This window comes from Equus caballus, chromosome 26, assembly GCF_041296265.1.
Source record: "Equus caballus isolate H_3958 breed thoroughbred chromosome 26, TB-T2T, whole genome shotgun sequence".
In the NCBI taxonomy this organism is placed as follows: Eukaryota; Metazoa; Chordata; class Mammalia; order Perissodactyla; family Equidae; genus Equus; species Equus caballus.
Window position 1 is genome coordinate 21353110 of NC_091709.1, and position 13645 is coordinate 21366754.

At 37.5% G+C, this 13645-nt stretch overlaps 1 long non-coding RNA gene across 1 annotated transcript in view; it reads left to right on the forward strand.

The window, feature by feature from the left end:
* The first annotated feature begins 8660 nt into the window (after positions 1-8660).
* The window catches only part of LOC102147870 (uncharacterized), a 57409-nt gene continuing 52424 nt past the window's right edge, over positions 8661-13645 (forward strand). The window contains exon 1 of the long non-coding RNA XR_289553.3: positions 8661-8779. This is a non-coding gene — a long non-coding RNA (uncharacterized lncRNA). The remainder of the gene's footprint in view (positions 8780-13645) is intronic.

Genomic DNA, 13645 nt, shown 5'->3' on the forward strand with positions numbered 1-13645 from the left:
TCACAAGGCTATTAGGCATCTAGCTAGAAATGTCATATGGGAACTTGGAAGAGCTTGGGTCTGGGGATATAACTTTGACATTTGTCAGAGTGTAGAAAGTTATATAAAGCTATGGAACCAGATGTGATCAAGAGCCAAGAATTAAGTGTAATGAAGCAGTACCCTGGGAATATTGGGAATGAAGCACTGACTCCTGGGAAATTCCAGCATTTAAATTTTGGTAATGCAGGGAGCATATAGCAAAGAAGACTGAGAAGGGACAGAATACATTGCAGCAGGATTCCATTGCACATTGAGTATAATTGGATGGTATAACTTGAAAATAGTTCAGGTCACAATGCCTAGAAAGGGGGCCAGTTGGTGGCATAGTGGTTAAATTTGCTTGCTCCATTTTGGCAGCCTGGGGTTCGCAGGTTCTGATTCCAGGTGCAGACCTAGCACCATTCATCAAGCCAGGCTGTGGCGGCATCCTACATAAAATAGAGGAAGATCAGCACAGGTGTTAGGTCAGCAACAATCTTCCTCAAGCAAAAAGAGGAAGATTGGCAACAGGTGTTAGCTCAGGGTCAATCTTCCTCATGAAAAAAGAAAAAAGCCTACAGTTATAGTGAGAAAAAAATTTGAGTCATTAAGATGTTTCATTTTATTGGGAAATTTAAAAGGGACAGAAATACAGCTGCCTATATTTTGGGGGCAATGAAGACACAATTTTGCCCTTACTATTTTTGAAGTTGTTAGTTTTGTCAAGTTAGTTGTTAGACCATTCAACACATTTTACCAAAGTTTTCCTGTAGATTAATATTTTATGTTCAAGAAAATATCTTGAACGTAACCGGATCCAAAAACTGGATGTATTTACACTTAGTTACTATTCAATTTACTTTCATGTTATCACTTCTGACAATAAGGAACTCTTTGGAGGGCTATAGAAAGTTTTAAAATTGACCATGTGTCTCTTAAAAACATGGTCAGGGTTGCAAAGATATTTTTGTAAGTGACAGACTATTTATAAGATTCTGCTACTTTCCAGAGTATGAGAGGCAGAATAGTGGCCCCCAGAAACGTCTACATCCTACTCCCAGGAACCCGTGAATATGTTGCCTTACATGGCAAAAGACACTTTCCAGATGTGAGTAAGTTAAGGACTTTAGGATGAGGGGTAATATCCTGGTATTTCCAGGTGAACTCAGTGTAGTCACATAAGTCCTTAAAATATCAGAGAACTTTGTTGGCTGCAGTCAGAAAGATGTAACTTTGCTGGTTTTGGAGATGGAGAAAGGGGGTCATGAGCCAAAGAATTTGAGTGGCCTCTAGACGATGGAAAAGTGAAGGAAACAGATTGTCCCCGAGATCCTCTACAAAGGAAAGAAGCCTTGCCAACACCTTGGCTGAATGAGACTGTGTCAAACGTCTAACTAGAGAAATGTCAGATGATAAATTTGTATTGTTTTAAGCCACGAAGTTTGTGACAATTTGTTACAGCAGCAATAGAAAACTAATACACAATATCATGATTTTTAAAAAAAGATCATCTCATTTGAATGAAGACAACCAAAATGGTGAACGTTAAGACTTTTCTTAAATGAAAAAGTTTCTTTCCTCATATTCAAGTGCAGATGTGTCTAGAGCAGCCTGAACTCTTACCCACTCATACTGTTGTTCTGAAAGATGATATTGATCTTGTAGATGAAGGAACAGAAATTCAGAGAGATTAAATACATTCATAAGATCGAGTAACAGAATATTCCCAAAACTAAAATCTATTTTTTTATCCCCCCAGCACATTGTCTTAAAGCCTTTCCAACAATCCCTTGACCATATATGCTTATGAAATCCAAAGAAGATTGGAAGTGGAATAATGGTGCACAATTTCCTTTTGGCTGTCTGATTTCCTTTTGGCCTTCTGTAGTTAGGAAGTGGGTGCATTTGCACGGTCATCTTAACACAAGAAGGAACAAACCAGTAGAGTCTAATCATAGTAACCTGATGAAGTCAAAACAAAATTGTTTGCCCTCTGAGAGGTTCTGCATTTCACCTAAGAAAAGAGCAAAACCAGTGATTTGCTTTAAAAAAAAAATGCATGTATCAGCCGTGTTGAAAGATGGTAATTGGTGCCCTCTTCTGTGTTTCCTGTCTCTTTCATATTTTCCTGGTGGAGGAAGGGAAATAATGAGGGGCATCAGGTGTAAGTTGCTCATTAAACTAATTAACAGTCCTTTAGGGAGGTTCACTAGCTTCCCTCTTTTGTCCGGTTACTGGCAGGAAACTGGGTGACCAGGTGGTTTTCTGGTGAACTTTGCCAAGGGGCTGCTGGAGGTTGGAAAAGAGTTTTAGCTTCTCTCTTCTAGATCCTCAACATCTCAGCCCAGGTTTCTTCCATTCCTCCCAGCCCCTTTCATATGTCTCTGTTTGACCTTCACATGGCTATGTTTGATCATGGAGAATCTGGTAAAAGGCGGCATGTCATTACTACCTCTTGAGTTCTAAGGTTCAAATTTAGTGAGTTATAGTGAAACCTGGCTATCATGCTTTTGTAGTAAGATGCCTAGTTATTTTGTTGGTGGTTGTGCCCTGGAGTTGATTCGGACTCCAAGCAAATCTGCATACAGCAGAGAAGAACCCTGCCCAGTCTTTTTTTGCCATCCTTTCACCTTCCCACACTGTATCAGTCAATGCTCCACTGTATTCATAGGATTTTCATGGCTAATATTTTGGAAGTGGGTAGCCAGGTCCTTCCTCCTAGTCTGGCTTAATCTGGAAGCTTCGCTGAAAGCTGTCCACCATGGGTGACCCTGCTGGTGTTGGAAATACTGTTGGCATAGCTTTCAGCATCACAGCAACATGCAGCCACCAGAGTACGATAACTGACAGATGGGTGGTGTGATTCCCTGAATGGGAAAAGAACCCAGGTCTCTGTGGTGAAAGGCCCGAATCTTAACCACCAGCTCACCAGAGCTGGCCACTTCATTTTAGTTAGTATATAATTGCCTTACCTAGGAGATGTGTGAGGAATTGCAAGGACCAGCACAGTTCTGTCTGTCTTGCTTGTGTTGCTTACTGAGTGTTATCCTTGTGCAAGTGGCTTGTATTTCATTATAGGCGGATCACTGCAGGACCGTTTATTTCCTGTATCTACAGAGCATAAAAACAGTTCAATGAAAGGAGTAGTTGGGAGTGAGGCGTTTGACAGTAAGGAAATGGGAATATTTGTTTGTTTGGGCTCTGAGGCGAGTTCAAAGATGGAGACTTTTGTTTTCTGAAACCATGGTGAGCCGCTCCAGTTTCATGTCAAACATCAGGGTTTCAAGCAGGATGTAAACATTTCCTGCTGGCCAAGTCTGTTTCTATAATGGTAACCCCATAGATTCTGTGCTACTTGCACTGTAATTGTGCCAAGAGTTCCTGTATTCAACAGGGGAGGTTAAAAGTCAGTCTGGTTTCGCAGCTGTTTTTGGTAAGAATTAGCTTTCCAGCAGCTCTAGAAACGTGCAGGTAACAGTCCTCAGGCAAACATTAATCAGTGGCCATCATCTTGCAGGGCCATTGTGGGGTTGTCTGGAATGAAACTGGAAATGTGCCTCTCTGTGTACGTAATGGTGGTGGGTAAGGGTACTCATGGACATTAATTTCAAGAGTGCCGTTAATGAGTAAGGTCATTGTAGAGTTTCATTTCATAATTTGTTCGGTCACACGTTAAGGTGAAAATGAACAGAAACTGAACCTTTAAACAGTGAATCTTATTTTCTCTTTGACTTACAGAGTAAGTTTAGAAATGGTTTATCTTCATTTTTGATTAATCTCAATCTGGCACCAGTTGCCAACACTTTAGCCTTCATTTTCTCTTTTCTTCACTCTCTTTCAAATAGATATTGATTTATAAACAAATACTTAATTTCAAGGAAGATGGAGAGACTTTAATTTAAAGCAAGCTTGTGGTGAAAAGAAGAATCATTTTGAGATGTAGAGAAACTCCCTCTGCTGGGTCTGTTTAACGGATTGGGGTTTTCACACTTCACGTCTTAAATGCGGATCCTTATAGTCCCTTATAGTTTTCCTAACTTGTGCCCTAACAGGTGGTATGAGCTGTCTTTCATGAACCCATTTTTGAGCTTGCTCTGCGATCTGGATCATAGAGTTGACTCTGAGAATTATGTTCTTTCCCTTGATAAGGGTAGCCAGAAATGGCAGAACAAAAGGAGATTTTAGAAGTATCTGAAAGAGAAGCTATCGCTGTCTGACTAAAAAGATGTGCTGTGCACATCTCTTCTCAGGAGGCAGAGGAAAGCTTTAGAAGGAGAAGAGGGCACAGATAGCACAAATATTTTAGAGATACTATAATACTCTCAGGACAGCCATAGCTGGTGTTTTTAAATTATTTTTTGAACCATAATGGAAAGCACAATATAAATGGTGAAAGTTGTATATTTTCAGGATGAATTATCCAAGTCCCTTGATTTTTCTGGAAGAATATACACGAGAAGATGTGTGTATAGGAGTGTTTTTAGAGAAGCCGCATAGCGCAGCTTCAATGTGCCCTCCCACACTACACTCACCCAAAAATGAATGAGGAAAAAAATATATAGTTGTGTCTACACCGATGAAGGCTTTTAAGTTTTTAACAAGAGATAAAATGATTAAAAGCTTCTATCAAAGTCATATTTCTCAAATTGACTGTTGTTCAATGCTCTAAAGTCCTATATGTTATAGTCCTTGATAAAGATGGGTCTTCCCTGGTCTAAAATGCATATTTTTCTTGTTTGTAAATAGCATTTCACATTCATGGCAAAAAAACTTTAGGTCCTTTGTGGAGATATAAAGTTTATCATCTGACGATATGGTCGTCCCTAGTCACACGTGGCTATTGAACATTTGTGGTGGGGCCAGTCTGAATTGAGATATGCTGTAAGTGTGAAATACACACAGGATTTCAAATCCCCAAAAATGTAAGCTATCTCAATAATGTGTATATATTGATTACATGTTGAAATGATAATAATTTGTATATATTAGGTTAAATACAAATATTTAAGAAATTAATCTTTCATTTTTTAACATGGCTATTAGAAAATTTCAAATTGCAATTTAATTAAAAATTACATACGTAGCTCACATTATTTTTCTATTGAACTACACAGATCTCGAGGCCAGCCTTGGATATTTGTATGTCTACAACTTCAGGCACTGGAGTAGCTTTAAAAAATAAAAGGAAACAAAAGGGATTTCAACCCTCAGAATGAAATAAAGAAGAATAAACTTTAATTTCGATATTTGGAGAAAGAAGTCAAGAGAGAAGAAATGGGACAATAGAGGTAAGGAATCCAGCAGATTGGAGAAATCGGGGGAAAGGATCAGATGATGAAACATGAATGTACGATAACAAGAATACCACGGTATGCATAGACACACACAGATACTATGCGCACGGAGCTGCCATCCTCGTGCTTTGTGGCACTATCTGCAAGTCTCTTTTACTTAATTTCCAAGCAAATTCAGCAAGGTCAATGACTTTGCCCCTTTGCTCATGACCTTTCTTCCTGAGTCTTTTGGTGAACTCACTTTAATGGTGTAAGTTGTTGTTATTAAATATATTTCCAGCTTCTCATATCTACTAAAGTGGTCATTGCCTATATTTTCATTATTCGGCTCTGTTAGCTTCTTCCATGCGCTGCATACCAGCCCAAAACTCTAAGTCTGAAACATCAAAGTAATCTGACAAATCCACAGGCTTGTGTCTTATCCCAATCTCAACCTTCAAAGCTATATGGAAGAAATATAATAAAATTTGATTCCACAAAGATATCCAAGCCTTCACCCTTCTTTCCACGGTCAGGAAAATAAAAAGATAGATACCATCCAAAAGTAAATTTCCATGGCTCCCCTGGTCTTGGATGAATGAAAAACTATAGTTTTGAGTTTTGCAGATCTCCTTGCTTTCACTAACACCAATGTTGAGGAAATTAAACAATTAACCTTTCTTTTAATTGTACAGGAATGTCGGTCAGTGAAGTAAACACAACTCATTCCACTCATGCTCAATGAAAGTTATCTACTATGAAGGATTAGCTGCCACATTAAAGAATAACAAAGGCCTTGTTTTCCAATAAAGAGGTTAATTGGCTTCAGAGAAAATACACGTACAGAACACATAGGCCTAACATTGGTATGGTCAAGGCCCTGTGTGAGGGAAGTTAATGTTTCCTGTTTATTAGCTGTTTTACAACAATCTGCCCTTGACCAATAATTATGCTTACATAGCTGATGCTAATACGTGTCAGCGCAACAGCTACTTAACGTGTCCTCTACACCTGTGTGCAATTGAGTTTGTCATCGTTCCATATGGTCCACAGTCTTGCTCTTTGGGTGTTATTTCCTGTCTCCAAATGGACTATAGTGCCCAAATGGGGGAAATTCCAATGACGAAAATGTGCCACCTTTCTGAGGCCTATTTTTTTAAAATTTTTAATTCTAAATGTAACCATCTGTTCTGCAAGTTTAACTATGTGGTTAGAAATTAGAATAACAAAAGTAAAGGGTACTTTCTAGACCCAAAGATTTTTTTCCAAGGAAATTCACCCAGGTGTCCCACACATATCCATTGGGGAGGTGCTTCTGGTATTTTAATAACATACAAAGCACTAGGGGGTCTTGTTAAATTGCAGATTCTGATTCCACAAATCTGGGGAGGGGCCTGGTAATCCGTGTTTCCAAGAAGCCCTCAAGCAACGCTGATGTTGTTTCATGGAGCAAAGTTTGAGTTTTGGCACTGAGCTCCTTAGGACTTCAGTCATCGTAAGAATAACTCACTGATATTTACTGAAATCCAGGAGAGTTATTACTTTCTGGATAGCAACCATGCTTTCCATTTCCCTTGAAAAGGCTCATAAAGCTTGGATATAGTATAGCTCTGAACAAAGAAAGCTGATCAATTTTGTGAAGAAATTTTGATCATTAGATGACAATTTACTGAGACCTGTTTTGTCCATGAAGATATTCAAAGTACATATTGCAATTTTAAAAACAAGGAAACAGGCCCCAAATGGAGTTACTTATGCTAAGCCCCACATCATCAAACCAAAACTTACCTTAATTATGGTTTCAGCTCTCCCAGGAATGGAACCTTAACCCAGTCAATCAGGAATCTGTGATCAGCGCTATTTGGGTAATCTGCCTAATAGACCCCTGCCATCCCCTAAAGAAAAGTAACCTTGCAATAACCAATCCGCTTTTTTCCCTAATATAACTTCCTTGTTCCCACTCCCTTCTGCCTATAAAAGTCTTTCATTTTTTACGGCTCCTCCGAGCTCCTTTCTATCTTCTGGTTGGATGCCACCTGATTTGAATAGGCTTTTGCTCAAATAAACTCTTAAAATTTTTCATATGCCTCAGTTTATCTTTTAACAGTAGTATGCACTGAAATAGAAATTTAAGGAACATGATTTAAATAAATATGGCAAGAAGAATTCCCAACTAGGACAATTAGAGTCATCAGCTTGTTAATTTCTTGCCATTCACCTTACCTTCAATGCTCTCACTCTCCCATGGAATATTCATTCCAGTTTCCTCAGCTCACCTCCTTCCGAGAACATGCTAACCAGGTTTCTAATTGCACCTTAAAAGCCATCCTATGTCATAAATAGAGCACACAAAGTTCATTGATGGCAAAAAAGAAGAATCAAGAATAATAACAATCTCTGAGAACTTTTTTAAGTAGAAGTGCTGCCCCTTGTTAAATATTTTTGATGGCTATGGGAAATATTCATATTAGTTTCCTTAAAAAATGATGACCAGGCTAAAAAGGCTATGTAAAAATTGGCTGAAGGACAGTCACCAGGCTGATTTTATTTCACCAGGCAAGTTTTCAGTGACGGCTCTAAACTAGCAACTTTTCAATTAACTCCAATCTGTCACGGTGGGAAAACAGTGTGGCCAACAGGCCCTGCAAAGAGATTTGGCTATGAGTAGCCAAGTTAGCACTTTTAACTGAAAATAAGCTACATTTGTTTAAACCATTGCTTAAATAGCACTGCATATTTTGATTCCATTGCGGGCATTTATGCCACTAATTTATACAGTATTCAATCAGGCACCGCAAGCTCAGTATTAGAATCTCCATGTTTCAGTCCTTCTCGTGTCTCTAAATTTGCCTTGGTGAGAGTAAAGCAGAATGATAAAAAAATCTTTTCTTCCCTTATTTCTCTACTACATTGGGAGAAATTTTTGTCCTTGAGAATGTTAAGTGTCCAAATCATCTCCGAGCCTGGTTCATGGTCAGTGTTTGAAGGGAACAGTTTGAGACAGCAGGAGCCTCTTAAACCATCCCACCACAAATCTATTACAATATAACAAGACAGGAAATAATGCATCCGTCCCTGCTTCAAACTCTAGTGACACGATGCCATTATTGTAGTATAAAGTACCTTCTTTTCAAGGTTGTTCTTAAGAGCTGTGGAATTACACGTTTTAAGAGACTTTGCATTATTAACAAGGTTTGTATTATTAAAAAAACATAGAGGTCATAAATTAATGGCATCAATATTCCCTGGAACTAGACATTAGCTGTATTTGGTTAGAGACATTCTTATTTATATTGGTCTAATAAACAGGACGTTTGTCTGCTCATCACACTCCATCAATTTGGATTGGCTGTATATTAGTTCAATAGCACAAGTACCAGATTCAGCTCCAGGGGCATGTCAGTCATCTCATGTTCTTCTTCACCTCCCCCTCTCCTCTCTCCCTCTTGTGTTATGATTTAATTGCGAAAGCTGGAACTTTTCTGGTAAGTAAGGTTAAACGCAAACCGAAGCATGCAGGTAGGATCTTACTTCCTTTCATTCTCCTTTACTCGATGTAATGTGATCAGCCTTGGGAGGGGGCAGGGGCCGACATACCAATATTTTATTGAGGGCAGCTGCCCTGCATTCTTTCAACTGCTGGATGTCCCTTGATTTAATTCAGGAGTAAATCAGAGGCTTGCTTTTCTTCCGTTTATGGATTTTCAGTTTCGGGAAAATTTTTAGGAAGTCAACAAGCCTTTTTTGTTGTTCATGTGCTGATAATAGAGTGTATATCTGGTGAATCTTTAAATTTCCTTTATGAGGCTCTCGATGTGTGCCCTCGATCAGTTGTGCTCGGACAATGATTGGAATTTTTATAAATAAAACAGTAACCGGCTAGCTGACGTGGATGAACACCACTTTCAGGACACAGTGTAGCTTGTAAGTCAAGCACATGAGTAACACAGAGGGAAAGAGAGCTATGTGTTGGCGGTGCTGAATTTTGTTAGAGAACAAACTGGTCACCTTACCAAGGCTGACTTGAGCGCTACTATAAACATGCAAAGCAAGGAAATTGCATGCTTTGGGGGCATATTTTGTAAGGCACCATAAGGTCTATTTCAAGAAACTAAGATAACAGTGGGTGATGCTAAATGCTACTGAGGAACTTGCAATATTTTGCACATATGGACTGACTATGTGGCTGCATATATAAATATTTCACTTGCTAATTGTAGTTGGTTATCAGATTGCACATGAACAGACAGAATGACACATGAGAAGTTCCAAGAACACTGTGTACCAGGACATACAGCTGAGATACGGTTTTCTCACACTTGGCGAGCATTCGAACTCAGCAAATGCAACTTTTTCTCTATACTTTAATTAAGATTAAAATATTTAAAAATCACCAAATTGAGAACATCATTATATTGTCATGTTCAAGGACCGATGCCAAATGGAAAGTTAGAAACTGGAGCTGAAAAGCAATGTCTTGCAACTTGCTTGGTGCTATTTAGAATCAGTTGATAGTTCAACATCTGACTTTCTCCCCAAATTAAGTACCCAATACCTTTCTTTGTTCTTTTGTAGCTTAATTGATGAGCTAGTTAGTAAAGGAGAGAAAACAGAAATCAAAATAATAATTTAAAAAATTACTATATCTCTGAAAATCCAACTATCAAGTCAGCCATTTTTATTTTTCAAAGTAAAAATGAAAGGATTAGAAATATTTGGAACTGGAAGGGAAGGGACCATAAAAATAATCTAATAATTTCCTCTTTTATAGGGGATTTATACATAAATCTCCTGTAGATAAAGTGTTTCTCCAAGATCATAAGTCTGGTTTGTCAGGGCCAGGACAAGAATTCCTACATCTTTCCAGCTGGTTTCACTGTCCTGATTTTTAACAGACCTTTTTAATTTGTCTCTAAAATATGATTTGGGAGGCACAGCAGTTTAGTGAAATGAAGCTGGGTTTTTGAGTCAGTGATATCTGAGTTCAAATCCTGGTTCAATCTTATTATCTTCATCTAGAAAATAAGTATAATTATACTTCATTTCCAGACATGCTTTAAGGATTAGCAATAAAGTGTGTATAGTGCCACAAATCAAAGAAGTTCAGAAAATGGTATCTGTTCTTGGTATCTTTGCATCCTGAAGGTGTGGACTCTTAGTATACGTTTAATAAATATTTGTGAGTAAATGAACAAATGAAGGAATAAATGACAGCACGAAAGAGTAAATACGTGAATGGATGACAACAGTAAGAAAATGGCCACTGAAAGATACATGAAGAAGAAAACTGTGAATATTTCCTTGGGGTTCTTTCAATCTATTAGGAATGCTTTGTTTGCTCTTTGATTGCACTAATTCATCAAGTTTGTTCCTTTGGCCTCCATGTACTTAAAAACATGACCCAGAAAATTGAAAATCAAAATGCACCAAATCACTCGAAAATGTATATCAGCTCAGTGCAGCCTAAATTGGAAAATCTAATTGAACACCTATCCAAACAGAGTTTTGTAAACGTTACCTGCACTAACTATCCAAACTCAGGCAGAAAATGTCTCCCAGGAACAGGCCAATTTAATTAAATTTACTGAGCAGTGGAGGGCAACACGGCCTTGTGCCTGGGTATTCTTTTTATTTTTTTAATTAATGTACACAAAATTACCCTCATACCACTTCAACAACCTGCTTAATCAGACTGCCTGCAAAAGTTGGGAGGCTCCAATACTAACTTTGCTCAAGTGTCCTTAAGGCCAGAGGAACAAAGAGAACAAGAAGAGGTCAGCAGTTCGCTGTGGAAATGCTGAAAGAAACATTATCCCTTATGTTCCTAAGAAGCTGAACTTTCACTACAGAGAGGTCAGGATGAGGCAGCTGAGTGATCATAAGCCATTGCTCTGCCGAGCTCTTCAGCCCATATAATTCTCCAGCAAATAAAGCATGTAGAGGACCTCGTGTGAGGGATTTTTTACTTTAAAATGGTCCAGTCTGAAGATGGGAAATAGGTTAGATATCCTTAGATCGTCAACTTTTTAAAAAACAAAGTAATTATAGAAAGGAGGAAATGCAATAGAGTAAATCTGTATGGAAATTTGTAGAAAAGATTTAAAAGATATTGATGCTTTTGCAATATGAAAGAAATGCTTACACAATTTTTAAAAAATTAGGAGTGAGAGGAACAAATATAAAGCAAAGGGGGGAAAAATCCCATCCTCTGGTCCATGAACATAAAACCAGTCTTAGTGGGTTTTTTGATCAGCTTATTTTTTTAAATCAACATGACTGAGGCATAATTTGCATACAATAAAATGCACTCCTTTTAAGCATACAGTTCAATGGATTTTAAGAAACGTATACACGGAAGCAACCACCACTAAGGCAAAAAGTTCCCTTGTGTTTTCTTGGAACTCAGCTCTACACCCTCACCCTTGGCCTGAGGCAATCACCAGCATGCCTTCTGTCATTACAAGTTGGTTTCCCTTTTGTAGGATTTCATATAAACAGAACCATACAGTACATATTCCTTCATGCATGCTTCTTTTCCTCAGCATGTTTCTGATATTCACTTCTCGTGTGATGTGTATCAGAGATTTGTTCCTGTCTGTTCCTCAGAAGTATTTCATTGTATGGATATGCTCCAATGTGTTTATCTATTCACCTCTTGATCCACTTTTGGTTTTTAGTTTCTTGCTATTAGGAACGCAGTTGTTAGGAACGTTCACCACAAGTCTTCGTGTAGACATATGTTTTCATTTCTCTTGGATAAATACCTAAGAGTGGAATTGCAGGGTTGTGTGACAAGGGATGTTTAATCTTATGAAAAAACAAACTGCCAAACTGTTTTCCAAAGGGACTGTAAAATTTTACTTTTCCTATAACAACGGTAGCAGTTTCAGTTGCCCCATATCCTTGGCAACATTTATCACTATCCATTATTTTAATTTCAACTATTCTATTAGGTGTGTAGAGGTATTTTACTGTTGCTTCTTAATTAGCATTTCCCTGATGACTAACGATGTTGAGCATCTTTTCATGTGCTTATTGGTCATTTATATATCTTCTTTTTCTGAGGTTTCAGTTCAAATCTTTTGCCCATTTTAGAAATTGTTGGTCTTATTGAGTTGTACAAGTTCCTAATTTATTCTAGATATAAATTATTTGTGAGAAATATGTTTTGTCAATATTTTCTTCCAATCTGTGGCTTGCTTTTTAATTTCTAAATGGTGTCTTTCAAAGAGGAAAGGTTTTTAATTTTGATAAAGTCTAATCATTTTTTTTCTTTTAAGACTCATGTTCTTTGTGTCCTATAAATTTTTGCTTACCCAATGATGTAAAGATTTTATCTATATTTATTCTAGAAGTCTTGGCAAAACTCTCAGCAACATTTTATCCATATCTCTTAAAATTTGATGTTTTCATTTATATTGAATTTATTTAATTTTATTTATTTATTTATTTTTTGTGAGGAAGATTGGCACTGAGCTAAGATCTGTTGCCAATCTTCCTCTTTTTGCTTGGTGAAGAGTGGCCCTGAGCTAACATCTGTACCAATCTTCATCTATTTTGTAAGTGGGTCACTGCCGCAGCACGGCTTGATGAGCAGTGTGTAGGTCCACTCCCGGGATCCAAACCTGTGAACCCTGGGCAACTGAAGTGGAGTCTGTGAACTTAACCACTATACCACCTGGCTGGCCCCTATTCAATTTATTTTTTGTAGTTCACTCTTGATTTCTTTTTTGACTCATTGCTTAAGTGATGCTGAGTATTTAGGCCTCTAAATATTTGGGGATTTTCCAGATATCTTTTTCATCTAGATTTCTAGTTTAATTTTGTGGTAGTTGGAAAACATACTCTGTATGGTATCAACTATTTGAAATAGTAAGACATTTTATGGCCCTATGTATGATCTATCTTGGTGAATATTGTCTTAGAAGAAAGAGCCTAGGAGAAACAAAGAAATCTTGTTATTTCTTTGTTTAACCTTCCAGTATGTATACTTGTTTCAATCTGAAATGCCACTTATCGAATAGAGCATGAAATTAAGATTTCTACAGGAACACATAGAATAATTCTGGAAATAAGAAATTTATCTGTAAATAGCCTAACAGACAATAAATATTTGAGGTTTATCTCATCATAATTCCAAGAAATCGCAAAATTTTTTACTTTGCCATGTCTAATCTCATATACAAATTTATTGACTATTTTCCTGTAGGATATATAATTTTATACTCTCATCTTTTAATAATATTACTTTACCAAGTAATTCATCTTCCATATGGCTCTTAAAAAGAAAGTTTTCTGAACTTTTGACAGAAAATTTAGACATAGAAAGCCAAGAGGAGGCTAATCTAACC